The 12,764-nt window shown below is 48.3% G+C and overlaps 1 long non-coding RNA gene across 2 annotated transcripts; it reads left to right on the forward strand.

Annotated features, from left to right (window-relative positions):
- Positions 1-324: 324 nt before the first annotated feature.
- Positions 325-1,085, forward strand: LOC139354910 (uncharacterized). 2 transcript variants are annotated; one of them, XR_011605733.1, is made up of 3 exons: positions 370-738; positions 794-885; positions 981-1,085. It is a non-coding gene; the product is annotated as an uncharacterized lncRNA (long non-coding RNA). The 2 variants fall into 2 exon arrangements; XR_011605732.1 differs by having other exon boundaries at positions 325-738; positions 794-1,085.
- Positions 1,086-12,764: the final 11,679 nt, after the last annotated feature.

Here is a 12,764-nt window from a genome sequence, read left to right on the forward strand (position 1 = left end):
TTTTGAAAAGAAATATATGTCTACGCTTTTGTTAAGGAAATGACCAATCTCCAGCTTACGTCCTTGGGAGGACCGGACATCTGGTGCACCAAAACGTACATTATTTATCTAATGAAATCATTTGTAGGCACAAAAATAATGTTGCTTAAAAATTAAATAGTCAAAGAACAATATGCGAGGGAAGAAACATATTAGTCTAGAAACTGTGGACTTAAAGCTCAACCTTGTAGGCTGTGTTGTAGTGTTGACATAAAGCCAAATATCAATTTATCTGTAAATAGCTGACAGCTGATATATGGCTGCATTATATAGTTTTCACACTTAAGCATTTCTTTAGATATGTCGGATTAACAATCTTTCTTACCAAAGTACAATGAAAATAATGGAGAATGTTCAGATTTCTTTCAACAGAGAATTTTTATATGCGTATCGCGACAACCCTAGCCCGTTTTAGCCAAGCCCGTGCGGATTTCAAAACAGGGGCGGCGGATTGCAAAAACTGTATAGGTTAGAATTTACCGGCCATCCATTCCATTGGATAAACGGATTGCTGTTGCCCTCTATTCGCTTGAGTCTTCTTCGGAATACAGAACTATTGGCAAATTATTCGGCATATCAAAACCATGGTATTCCAAATTCTAAACGATTTCTGTTTCAAAGTTATATCTGTTATGAAAATTCATGACGGTGTGGAAGGATTTCAGAAATTGGGATTCCCACAATGTTTTGGAGAGATGCGTAATGTCTTAATAAATTTGTCATGCCATAACAATAATTATTCATTTCATTTCAGGTTGTTGTCATATCGAAATACGGCCCAGAGCCCAGGATGCAACCTATTCCTACAATTTCAAAGGATTGCATTCCACTATCCAATTTGCTTTAGTTAGTTAAAGGTATTTCCATGTTTTGTATCTTAACTAAAAATTCTTATACCATTACATGTACCGGTTTATTTACGTTAATGTTGGATGCCCAAGACGATGTCTCGACTCACAAATTAACATGTAGAGCAAACTAAAAAACAATGTCTAAGGAGACACCATTATTAAAAGAAAATGCAAACGCGATATGTTGAACTCCGATCCCAGTTGTTGTCCGTGGCTACTCGGTATTTAGTTTTTCTACGACGGATATGAAGCCATATCCCTATTCACTAGATCTTTCTACAGAAAAACGAGCCCTTAACTACAATTCGTCGAAGTGTTGTTGAAAATGCCTTCGGGCATGTTGCTTGCTTTCGGGGTATCAGAAAAGACCTCGACATCAAATCACAAGATTAAACAATTTGATATTATGCTGCTGCATACTCCTCAATTTCTTAAATGAGAGCAACATATAACGAACTGATTATGTGTGTCTGCTCGCTACGAGATTCGTGCGGCTAGCTCAGAAGATTGTGCGTTCATTCCACCAAATTTATATGACGTGATTGCCCGTAGATCAGTGAGAAAACAAAGGGTTCAAATGGTAACAGTGGGATTGATTTATTCTCGTGGTATTAGTACAGCGGGTGTGTGGCTGGGCTAGCTTTGGTATCTCTTGGCTCTGGTTCCGCCGGCTGCTGGCGCTCCTCTTGCTGGCTCCTCCTGGGTCTCGGGACGCTCGTAGTGGTCGCCTCTGCTTGCTTGCCGACGCGTTGCCTCGGGGTCGCTTGTTGCGCCTTAGACCCGCAGAGAGTTTGGCCTTGTGGGCTTAGGGAAGCGTCCCCGTTCTCAGACTAGGGTGAACAAGCCTTGCTCTCCAGGCCGACGCCTTTCGAGGCAATACCTGTCCCTTGCTCTGTCCCGGACGGTCCCGCTAGGTTCTTGCTTAGTTCGCGCTGACAGTCGAGGCTGCCGCCAGGAGGCTGTCTAGCGGTTCACTTTGCTTTACGCCTAGCGCAGACGAACGTTCCACCCTGCTTTACCCTAATGCGTGACGTCCGCGACGCTCCTGCGCTCCCCAATGAGCTCCGCGCGGCGATGGTAACGTGGCTGCCGGAAATGTCTGCTGGCGTCGCTGTCGATGTCCTCTGCGCTGTCTTCTGACCAGTATCTCGTCGTTCTGGCGCTCGGGGAGCTGGGCGGTCGCTGCTCGGGAACTTCGCCGGTAATCGCAGGGCTCTCCAGGCGGCCGCCTCTTGAAACCACAAATCGATCTACCGCTCGTCCGTCACGCCAGGTCCTGCTTGGTCGGGCAAGGTACACTGGGTCGCAGACAACTTTCCTCCCCAAGCTGACGGTTCTTCGTGTAGGACTCTTTTGCTTGTCTTTGACAGACCCGCCGGGCGACTCGCCAGGGTGTGGTCGTGACAAAGTTAGAAAACAAACGCCTTGACTTAGCCGCGTGATGCCTTCCAGAACTCAGCCACCTGTGTCTTAATTCGGAGATTCCTGATGTCCTAATCCCGAACGTCTCGACGCTCTTGCTCCTTGTATGCTTCCCACGGCGCTGCTTCCGACGACTCGCTTGGTTGTAGCTCCCTCGTAGATTATTTGCTTGACTGACTGTTTACTTGGTACTTTGACTGATCTTGAAGGTTTGACTCCTCGTGATCGACTGATCCAGCTGCCAGCGCTCTGCGGCCTTATATAGGGCTTCCGGGAACCGTTATTTCCCTTTTGCGCACGGCCCGATGGATCTCTCCACTCTGGGTCCGAAGTCCGTGCCTCCTGGTTTACCCACTTGTCCTTCACGAACCGCTTTCAATCGATGCTCCGCCCACTGCTGCAGTCCCGCTGATTCCCGTGATGCTTGTGGCACGCCTGTGTGCCGCTCCACTGCCGAGATGTGGCACTTTCTCTCCCGGTCCAAAGTTCACGGGAGAGTCCAAAGTCCGGTGGAGTTCCGTTATCCTGTTTTTGCACACGGCACTCTTGCCTGGCCCGCGAAGTCTCCATTCTCTCTCGCTTGGTCTCCAAACTCTCTCGTTCTCCATCCAAGTCTCCAAACTCTCCTCGCCGCGCCGCTACTACGCGAATTCGCGGCGTAACTGGTAAGCGGCCGGCCATCTGCTGCTGCTTCTATTTGTGGGGAGTTATTCAACTCCTCACAAACACTCGCAATGCACTTTAATCACCAAGCCCAGATTACGAGATAAGGAATTGTTGTGCGTAATTGTATTTTTAATATATTTCAGAGATCTTTTAACCTAATGACAAACAAATAGAACATACATAGAACATATAAAACGTATTTATAATGAGTATCAAATTAGTCAAAATTGGTGTACTTATATTCTATCCTAGCAATATTCCCTCTGGAGTTTTCCCTCGCAAGTTTGTTTCTACTCTTTTGTTTCCGTTCTATCGGCCACAAGCCGCCCAAAACTGTGGCTCCTACAGTTTTAATACTAGAATAAATATTTTAACTGCACTGCATTGTACTCATCATAGCCTATTGATTGACTCAAAAAAAAGTTTGCAACGCCCACAAACTTCTAAAGTAAGTATGAACGCGGATATTACGGAAACTATTTATGTATGCCACGACCACTCTAACGCCCACAAACCGCCCAAAACCTGTGTCACCCACAATTTTCATGCTAGAAAAAAAATTGTAAGTGAAGTTTATTAGTCTAGCCAATTCCAATCGATTGACCCAAAAAAGGTTTGCCACGCCGACATAGACGCACACAAACCGCCCAAATTGCATATCTTCATCGCCCTCCACATAGAAAGACTCACATATAGAAACAACGACGAATCTTTAGCCAGGGGAGGGGTGCATGTGACTAACCAGACTCATACTGGTAAAGGCAGAAGAAAGCAATTCGGCAATTCTTGGGTGTCGCGTGACCAGAACAACGGCCACTATCAACCTATTGGTAACCATACTCCGGTAGCTTGCAAAGGGCAACAGCCGGCCGTTGACTCCCAAGATAGCAGATATCAAGAAACAGTAATCCTAGGTGGGAACACCTAGTTTATCCGATCCATACCCGCAGCCAAGTAAAAGTTCTAGTCTGGTATAAAAGAAATTAGACAAATAGAGAAAAGGGGAGAATCCATTTGGGTGTCTTGCTGACGGAAGCCGGCAACTTCGAGGGAAGGCGATTTTCCCTGGGACAGCCGTCAATAGAGTCTTCTGTCACCAAGACCAGCCACCATATCCAACAGTCCTTGAGGAGAACACAATTGCAGCTCGAAATAATCTTATGTGTCGAACCAGCGCCGCTATTGTCATCAAAGAACGTGGAGAGGATCAACAATAAGGACGACATCCGACATACTGCGATGTTTGTGGACGCAGTATCAGTGATCTCCATGCTCCTGAAATTTGTTCAGCTGTAGGAACCATCCGTTCAGAGCGTAGCGACCAATAGCATACGTCGGAGAAAGTAGTGATGCAATATAAGTGTGTTAATCGAGTCAACCAAAGCTAAAGTGAACTCATGCATAACCAAGGACCAATATCCTCAAATAACACAATTGGATAACAAGTGAAAATCAAGCATTCAAACATGCATTAAAATATATATAAACCAACTGAATCAATAGACAAAGTGCGAGTCATGATGAACAATTAGAGAGGACGAATCTCTCCACCAGCCGTTGAAGAAGTCGCATGCCTCTGACATAATATATATATATTTTGTGTTTAAGTGAATTGGTATACTTAAGAACAGCCGTATTTTGGTGCACGTATATTTATATATATATATCCAATATAATATTTTCCCAAAGCCCAGGATCCGGAGCGTCGAGATCTCATCGCCCAGGATTTAAAGAGGGGGTAAGTTTGTCGGGACACGGTTCCTTTCTTATAAACTTACATATATAAATATTCGTGCAGTATCCTACAGTTTTATAGACTACTATAAACTTTTTCAGCGGCGAGTATCAGCCTTGTAGTTATATGATAATTGCAAGAGCCCTCTGAGCGACGTTTGTAGTCGTGAATAGTCAGTATTTTGCTGATGTGTGCACCTTCATAGGTGATAATTTCGATACTCTCCTCTAACAGAATAATTGTCAATTAAATTAGATTAATCAACAGACGCAGATATATATTACCTAATAAATTTATAATGTGAAAAAGAATGTGTCTCGTTATGTTGGAGAGGAGAGAGGCTTACCAAGATCCCACGACCCGAATACGACGTAGCTTATGCCGGCAAATGGTGCCTGAATATCGGACGCCTCTCCCTCGGCCCAAGTCCTTGTCAGGACTCGGGCACTAGTATGCCCACTTAACAGGTATCTGATAGTAGAGGCACTCGACCTTAGCGCTCTTCCTTGTTTTCCTTTTTATTTTCAGATGTTGATTATTGTTTTCTACGTTGAAAGCAGGATGGTTTCTCATTATCGACGTTAGCACGATAATTGGCTAAACTTTAATTAAAGATTTGCTAAATATATGACTTATTAAAAGGTAGATATTTAAGTACAACGCTTTCGACCATCAATTCAAAAATTTCTTTTGAGCATGATAAAATGTACTTTAGGCTGTCGTAGTAGATTAAGCTCCTACTGACAGACCCACTCTTGAAACTTCCTTTCTGTAAGCCAATAATTTTAAATGTTTTCTTGACATGTGCATACGTTACTTACCTATTTTTTCGTTTTCTATTCTATTTTTGGTTTTCTATTTTGTTTTTACAACGCAGTTGGACCGTAGCTCGCCATCTCATCCGAAGCCCATCCATGTTCTCCTCCCACAAATCCAACCGGAAAAGGGGATGCATCCTCTGACCAAATCATTCTTTTATTTGCTGTGAACCGAATCATTCAGTGAGAATTGGTAAATAAATTAAACACAACATGTCGCTGGCCCCACGGAGTTGCCTTTACCGGCCGGTTGCCACCCCGCGAGTAAAAAGGTTACTCAGGCTGACTGCCGTTCTAAAGCCGTTTTATTCTGGAAATATTCACTTAGAACATAACCTAACACAATTCTGTAAGCTAATCATACCGCAGTATGTCCTCCTCAATTCACCACGCGTCTATAAATGCGGAAGCTTAATCCATAGCGGCGAATCAATGGCCGCCCAGTACGACCTTTCACCGATCGAGATCTAATCCATACATTTCTCGATGTATATACTAACACTATCTTAAAAACTATCGACCGTCGACATCCCCGACCCCGTGAAGAACCGCTTCACTCAAATCCAAAACTGCAAGTTTGGAGACGGGACGCATAATAATTCTAGATAGGCAGTTGTCGCTCAAGCATACCCTAGCGCGTCGGATCACTGCATCCACTCCATGATAGACCTCCTCGATGATTCCCTTGCGCCACTCTCTTCGGAGCAAGCCTGGATCTCAAACGAAGACCATGTCACCCTGGCGAATCGGCTCCGTCCTCCGGCACAACTTCTTGCAGCGCACAAGTGTAGGCAGGTACTCCAAGACCCACCTCTTACAGAAACGGTCCCTCAGTAGCCGTGCTATCCTCCATTGCTTCCGTGTAGCGCACTCCTTGGGCAGCTCCACGTCGTCAAGCACGTGAACAGGGCTACCCATCGCTTCTCTTCGTGTCGAGCCACGGTCACCATCAATGGCCCACAATAATCCAGTCCAATGTTCTTGAACGGCCAACCATTGGCCTCCAAGGGATCCTCCGTGAGGGGTCCCATAACCGGCGGCACCGGCTGCACTCGTTGTAGCTTACACACGTTACAAGCTGAGATCAACTTGCGTAGGACACGTCTCAACTTCGTAACCCAGAATCACATCCGGATCTCAGTAATTGTCGCATCCAAATTTTGATGCTTCATCTTGGCGTGAAAATGGTGCGCAAGACTGTGTCGATGTGACAGGATTATAGGCCTCCTCGCACTGTATGGCATGCACAGTGAGGCATCAACTCTGCCGTAGGCTCGCAAAACGCCACGGTCATTTATGTAGGACATCGGCCCTCGAATGTCGCTTCCATTGACGACGACCTTGCAGTTTTCTGTCGACCGCATCTCATCGGGAAATGCCTCTCGTTGCGCCTGGTTGACCAACAGGTTGTCCGCCGCAGCACACTCCGCTGCGGTGAGTCCATATTCCTCGAGCTGGCTTCTTTGCCTACGGCATATTCTCGTAGACCCAGGCTGTGGTCCTGAGTAGCCAATTGTAGCTCAAGAATCTCTCAAACGACTTACAAAAGTTATTTGCGGCAACCAACGCAAACTGACTTGAGACTTCCTCGGCGTCGTTTATATCCAGATCTTGTTCAACTCCGGATTCCGGCTGTGGCCAGCTACCCGCTGGCTGCCTCGAGAACGATGGTCCGCCTAGCCATCTTGTCTTCTGACTGGGGTCCACGTGGTATTGCGAACGCGTTGCGCCCACCTCCATTGGGATACCTTCGTCGACTCCAGGATATCGGCCACACGATTGCCGACAAACTGCTTGTAACGACGATGTGTGCTGCCAATCCATCGAAGCCCGACCATAGCACGATATCATTGATGGCCACGCTGTGTTCCAGCCTGACAGTGTCCATCAATCAGGTCCCAATAACTGCTGCCTGCAGTTCTAGCCGTGGATTTGACATAGTTCGCATCGGAGCGCACTTTGTTTTGGCACACAAGGCTCACTAGCACGTCATCATTCTCATAAGTGACCCTCCAGTTAGCGACTGCTGCAAATGCTGATTGACTCGCATCCACGAAGACGTGCAATTCTATTCCCCGTACATGTCCGTACATGTCCAAAATTATGGCGAGGACATCGGAACTGTCCCACGGCGGCCATCTCTTTACGCCAACTCACAATAGCTCTGTTGATCTCATTCTGTAGTGGTTCATCCCACTGCCTCCAGATCTCTCGCAACAGCAACTTAGCTGTTATCATGAGACAGCAAAGACATCCCAGAGGATCGAACGAAGACATGACCAAGCTTTAAAACTGCTTCTTGGTAGGGACTCGTTCTCCGTTCACTACTCTGCTCGGAGTTCAATGATACTTCATTTTAAACTTGAAGTAATCCGTGGCTGCCTGCCAATACATTCCCAGAATTTTCTGTTCAGACTCACCCCAGACCCAATGCTGTCTCCACAACAGGCGAACTGGATAAAAACTGGCATAACTCAAATCCAGCGTTCGCATGTATCTCCATCACTCGGGTAGATACGCTGATGGCTTCACTCTCGGTGGTAAAGCTGTCCACATAGTCATCCACATAATGACAATCGATGATGGCCTTGACTGCTCTCAGATCCGAGTGCTCAAACTGTTTGGCATTCACAGTCTTCACGTAATGCGCAGCACTTGGCGAACAGGCAGCTCCGAAGGTCATCAAGTTTATCTCATAGACATCAGGATCCCTCTCGTCGTTGCCATCTCTCCACAGAAAGCGTTGGGAACATCTATCCTCGGGTCGGAACAGGACTTGGTGGAACATTTCCCTGATGTCCCCGCAAACTCCAAAGGCTACTTCTCGGAAATGAAAGAGTACGGCTGGCAACGGTTTAAAATGTTGCGGTCCTTTATCCAAGGCCGAGTTTAGCGATGTTCCTCCAGCCTTGGCTGCAGCGCCGAAGACCAATCGAATCTTTCCTAGCTTATTCGGGTTTTCGACTCTGAAATGAGGCAACCAACGCAAACTGACTTGAGACTTCCTCGGCGTCGTTTATATCCAGATCTTGTTCAACTCCGGATTCCGGCTGTGGCCACCGGGACTTCGTTAGGTTCCAATCGTCGAGCGTATCCTTTAGACACGTAATCCTAGATGATCCTGCGCCATTGACCGTTGCGCTTCATCTTCTTCTCGGCATTGACCAACCGCATGTCCGCAATGTCATAGCTGGGCGGCAGCACAATGTGGTCGTCCTACCATAGTAAACCTGTCTGGTATAATAGGCCCAATTTCACCGTCGTGTCTTCGAGTATCCTGCGTGCCCGCACGTCGTCGCTACCTGCGACTGGTGGCACAAGCTTCACGCCAAAATTCTCAATATCGAAGTAGTCCTCCACCATCCTCTGAACAATTTCATCCGTTGGCGCGGTTAAAAGGCAAGACATCGGCGACGGCGATATTGATTGTCCACTTACGGGCCCAAAAACAACTCAGCCCAGCTCGGTTGCGGCAGCGTACGGTCCCTGTCTGGCCAACCGTCGCGTTCAAAGTGGAAATCCCAAGTGTCCGTGATCAAGCCCAACAAGCAACTTCGGTACCACGTTGCTGTAGGGTTTCACCGGCAGTCGCGCATCCTTATGCACGCATTGAACATCTCGTCGGTTCAGGGTCTGCATCGGCAAGCTCAGATCCGGAACGGAATACACGCTTCGCAGCGCATGGCGAACTTGCTTGCCCAATCCAAAGATTTGCAGTGCGTACGTATTCACTCGTCGACCAGCCCCGTACAGTGTGACTGGTAATATACAAAACAGAAGACGGCTTCCTTCTGCGACGACACAGCTTAAATTCCTCTCTACAGGCGCCTCCTCTGACTGCGGAGTTACTCCATTGTTGGTACGCCTAGAAACTGCTGACTTCTGGTTTCCCTTTTTGTACCTTCTACCGCTGCCTCGTTGCTGCGATCTTGATAGCCTTCGTGATGCACGCCTCGGTTCTTTCCCTTCGACGTCCACGATAGTACACACTACATTCGCGTACTCCGTTAACCAAGCTCTAAAATGCACAATGGTTGGGAAAGGAATAATCGTCACAGCATGCCTTGCCCACTCCACACGTTTGGTGGTAGGAAACTTGGCCACAAGGTCTTCCATTAGTGTTGGATTCCCCTAGTTCTGATCTGCCATCGCTGACTGCAAGAAGGCTGTGAGGTTACTCACACGGGTTGCGAAGGGTAAAATCTTCGCCAGGTTGTGCTCCGAAATTGGAGGCACCTCTCGAATACCACTCAGCTGGCTGCGAAAAAGTTGTTCCGGTCGGCCATACCTAAAGCGCAGCTGCTCTACCACAGCGCTTACATTTCTTGGATGGATCAGGAGAGTTTTGACGTTTGTTGTTGTACGCTTGAGTTGTCTCAGTAAACTACCAAGTACTGGCACATCAGGAAGCTTGCGTGGCATGTGGTTTCCATTTGGTGTCGTCCAGGCGTAGGATCCAGCTATTGACGTCGGCGTCACGATGTTCTGGATACTCACGCCCGGCGGTGCAAAACCATGCGCTGACTGCGCTGTACTTGTTGCACAATATGGGGGATGATGACTGCTGCTGACTGCTAGCAGTGCCCGCTCCAAGATGGCCGCGCCACATGTGCCGTACCGACCCCGTTGTAGGGGATCCCGTTACTACTCGTCAAAGATGGCGGATCGCTCCAACATGGTGGCCTTCGGTTACGTAATCGCCAGTGCTTACTTTGCTACGAGCTCTTACAGCTTCCAGCTCCTTCTCCAACGACGCGATTCTCTCCAAGAGTTCCAACATTGGAGGTGGCCAGATCTGTTCTGGTACAATACCTCCCACCGTGGTAACAATACCACTGATAACACTGAGAGCAGTGGTCTGGCTAGGAATCAGCGGCGCCGTAGTAGCTATCACAATCTTCTTCACCTGCTTATTTCCCGCGCCACTGCTCCATTGGGTGTTGCATTGTTGTATTCTGCCCAGGAACTTAAACCAATCTTTACGCTGTCCGTGTTCCGAAGCTGCCCGCGTCTTCCTCTGCACTGCCCGGGCCTTGCAGTCGACCTCTAGGACTGCGAATAAAAGACCATGTCGCTGGCCCCACGGAGTTGCCTTTAATGGCCGGTTTCCACCCCGCGAGTAGAAAGGTTACCCAGGCTGACTGCCGTTGTAAAGCCGTTTTATTCTGGAAATATTTACTTAGAACATAACCTAACACACTTCTGTAAACTAATCTTACCGCAGTATGTCCTCCTCAATTCACCTATTAATGCGGAAGCTTAAACCATGCCGGCAAATCAATGGCCGCCCAGTATGACCTTTCACCGATCGAGATCTAATCCATACATTTCTCGATGTATATACTAAAACTATCTTAAGACCTATCGGATTAACTATCGTCCTTCGACATCCCCGACCCCGTGAAGAACCGCTTCACTCAAATCCAAAATTGGGACGCATAATAATTCAAGGTAGGCAGTTGTCGCTCACGCATACCCTAGCGCGTGATAGACCTCCTCGATGATTCCCTTGCGCCACTCTCTTCGGAGCAAGGCTGGATCTCAAACGAAGACCATGTCACCCTGGCGAATCAACTCCGTCCTCCGGCACCACTTTTTACGGTGTAAGTGTAGTCAGGTACTCCAAGACAAACCTCTTCCAGAAACGGTCCCTCAGTAGCCGTGCTATCCTCCATTGCTTCCGTGTAGCGCACTCCTTGGGCAGCTCCTTGGGCAGCTCCTTGGGCAGATCCACGTCCTCGCCAGGCGTGTCCGGCAAGTTGGCTACTGCCCTAAGTAGATCTTTCGGCGTCAGAGGCGCTTCCTGGTTCGCATCCACCGGCAAGTGGGTGAGCGGACGCGAATCGACTATGTTCTCCGCCTCGATCAGGAAACTCTCCAGTACGTGATCCTGTGGCGCCACCTTCTTTAGTGTTTGACGCAGGACCCTCTTGACGCACTGCACAAATCGCTCCTAGACTCCTCCTTCAGATGGGTTTATCGGACAGTTAAAAACCCACTCAATGCCTCTGCCTGAGAGCTCTCCTTGTATTCTCTCCATCACCAAAACGTCTGGCTTCCCTGTCAGCTCCCACGCAATTCTTGTCGTTATCTCTGCGCAGCTTGTACACTGGTCCTCGTCGGCAGACGAAATTCCTGATCGCAACTAGGCAGGAATCCGTCGACAGGTCATGTGCTAACTCCAGATGTATCGCCCTGGTCTTCAAGCACGTGAACAGGGCTACCGATCCCTTCTCTTTGTGTCGAGCCACGGTCACCATCAATGGCCCAAAATAATCCAGTCCAGTGTTCTTGAACGGCCAACCATTGGCCTCCAAGGGATCCTCCGGGAGGGGTCCCATAACCGGCGGCACCGGCTGCGCTCGATGTAGCTTACACACGTTACACGCTGAGATCAACTTGCGTAGGACACGTCTCAACTTCGTGACCCAGAATCTCATCCGGATCTCAGTAATTGTCGCATCCAAATTTTGATGCTTCATCTTGGCGTGAAAATGGTACACAATCATATCCGTAAGACTGTGTCGATGTGACAGGATTATAGGCCTCCTCGCACTGTATGGCATGCACAGTGAGGCATCAACTCTGCCGTAGGCTCGCAAAACGCCACGGTCATTTATGTAGAGTATCAGCCCTCGAATGTCGCTTCCTGACGACGACCTTGCAGTTTTCTGTCGACCGCATCTCATCGGGAAACGCCTCTCGTTGCGTCTGGTTGACCAACAGGTTCTCCGCCGCAGCACACTCCGCTGCGGTGAGTCCATATTCCTCGAGCTGGCTTCTTTGCCTACGGCATCTTCTCGTAAACCTCAAAAACCCAGGCTGTGGTCCTGAGTAGCCAATTGTAGCTCAAGAATCTCTGAAACGAAATACATAAGTTGTTTGCGGCAACCAACGCAAACTCACTTGAGACTTCCTCGGCGTCGTTTATATCCAGATCTTGTTCAACTCCGGATTCAGACTGTGGCCATCTGGCTGCCTCGAGAACGCTGGTCCGCCTAGCTATCTTATCTACTGAGGTCCACGTGGTATTGCAAACGCGTTGCATCATCCGCCGCGTTGTCGGCTGTTGGCACCCACCTCCATTGGGATACCTTCGTCGACTCCAGGATATCGGCCACACGATTGCCGACAAACTGCTTGTAACGGCGATGTGTGCTGCCAATCCATCGAAGCACCGTCTTGGAGTCCGACCACAGCACGATATCATTGATGGCCATGCTGTGTTCCAGC

This window comes from Drosophila suzukii, unplaced genomic scaffold (genome assembly GCF_043229965.1).
Source record: "Drosophila suzukii unplaced genomic scaffold, CBGP_Dsuzu_IsoJpt1.0 scf_4, whole genome shotgun sequence".
Lineage (NCBI taxonomy): Eukaryota > Metazoa > Arthropoda > Insecta > Diptera > Drosophilidae > Drosophila > Drosophila suzukii.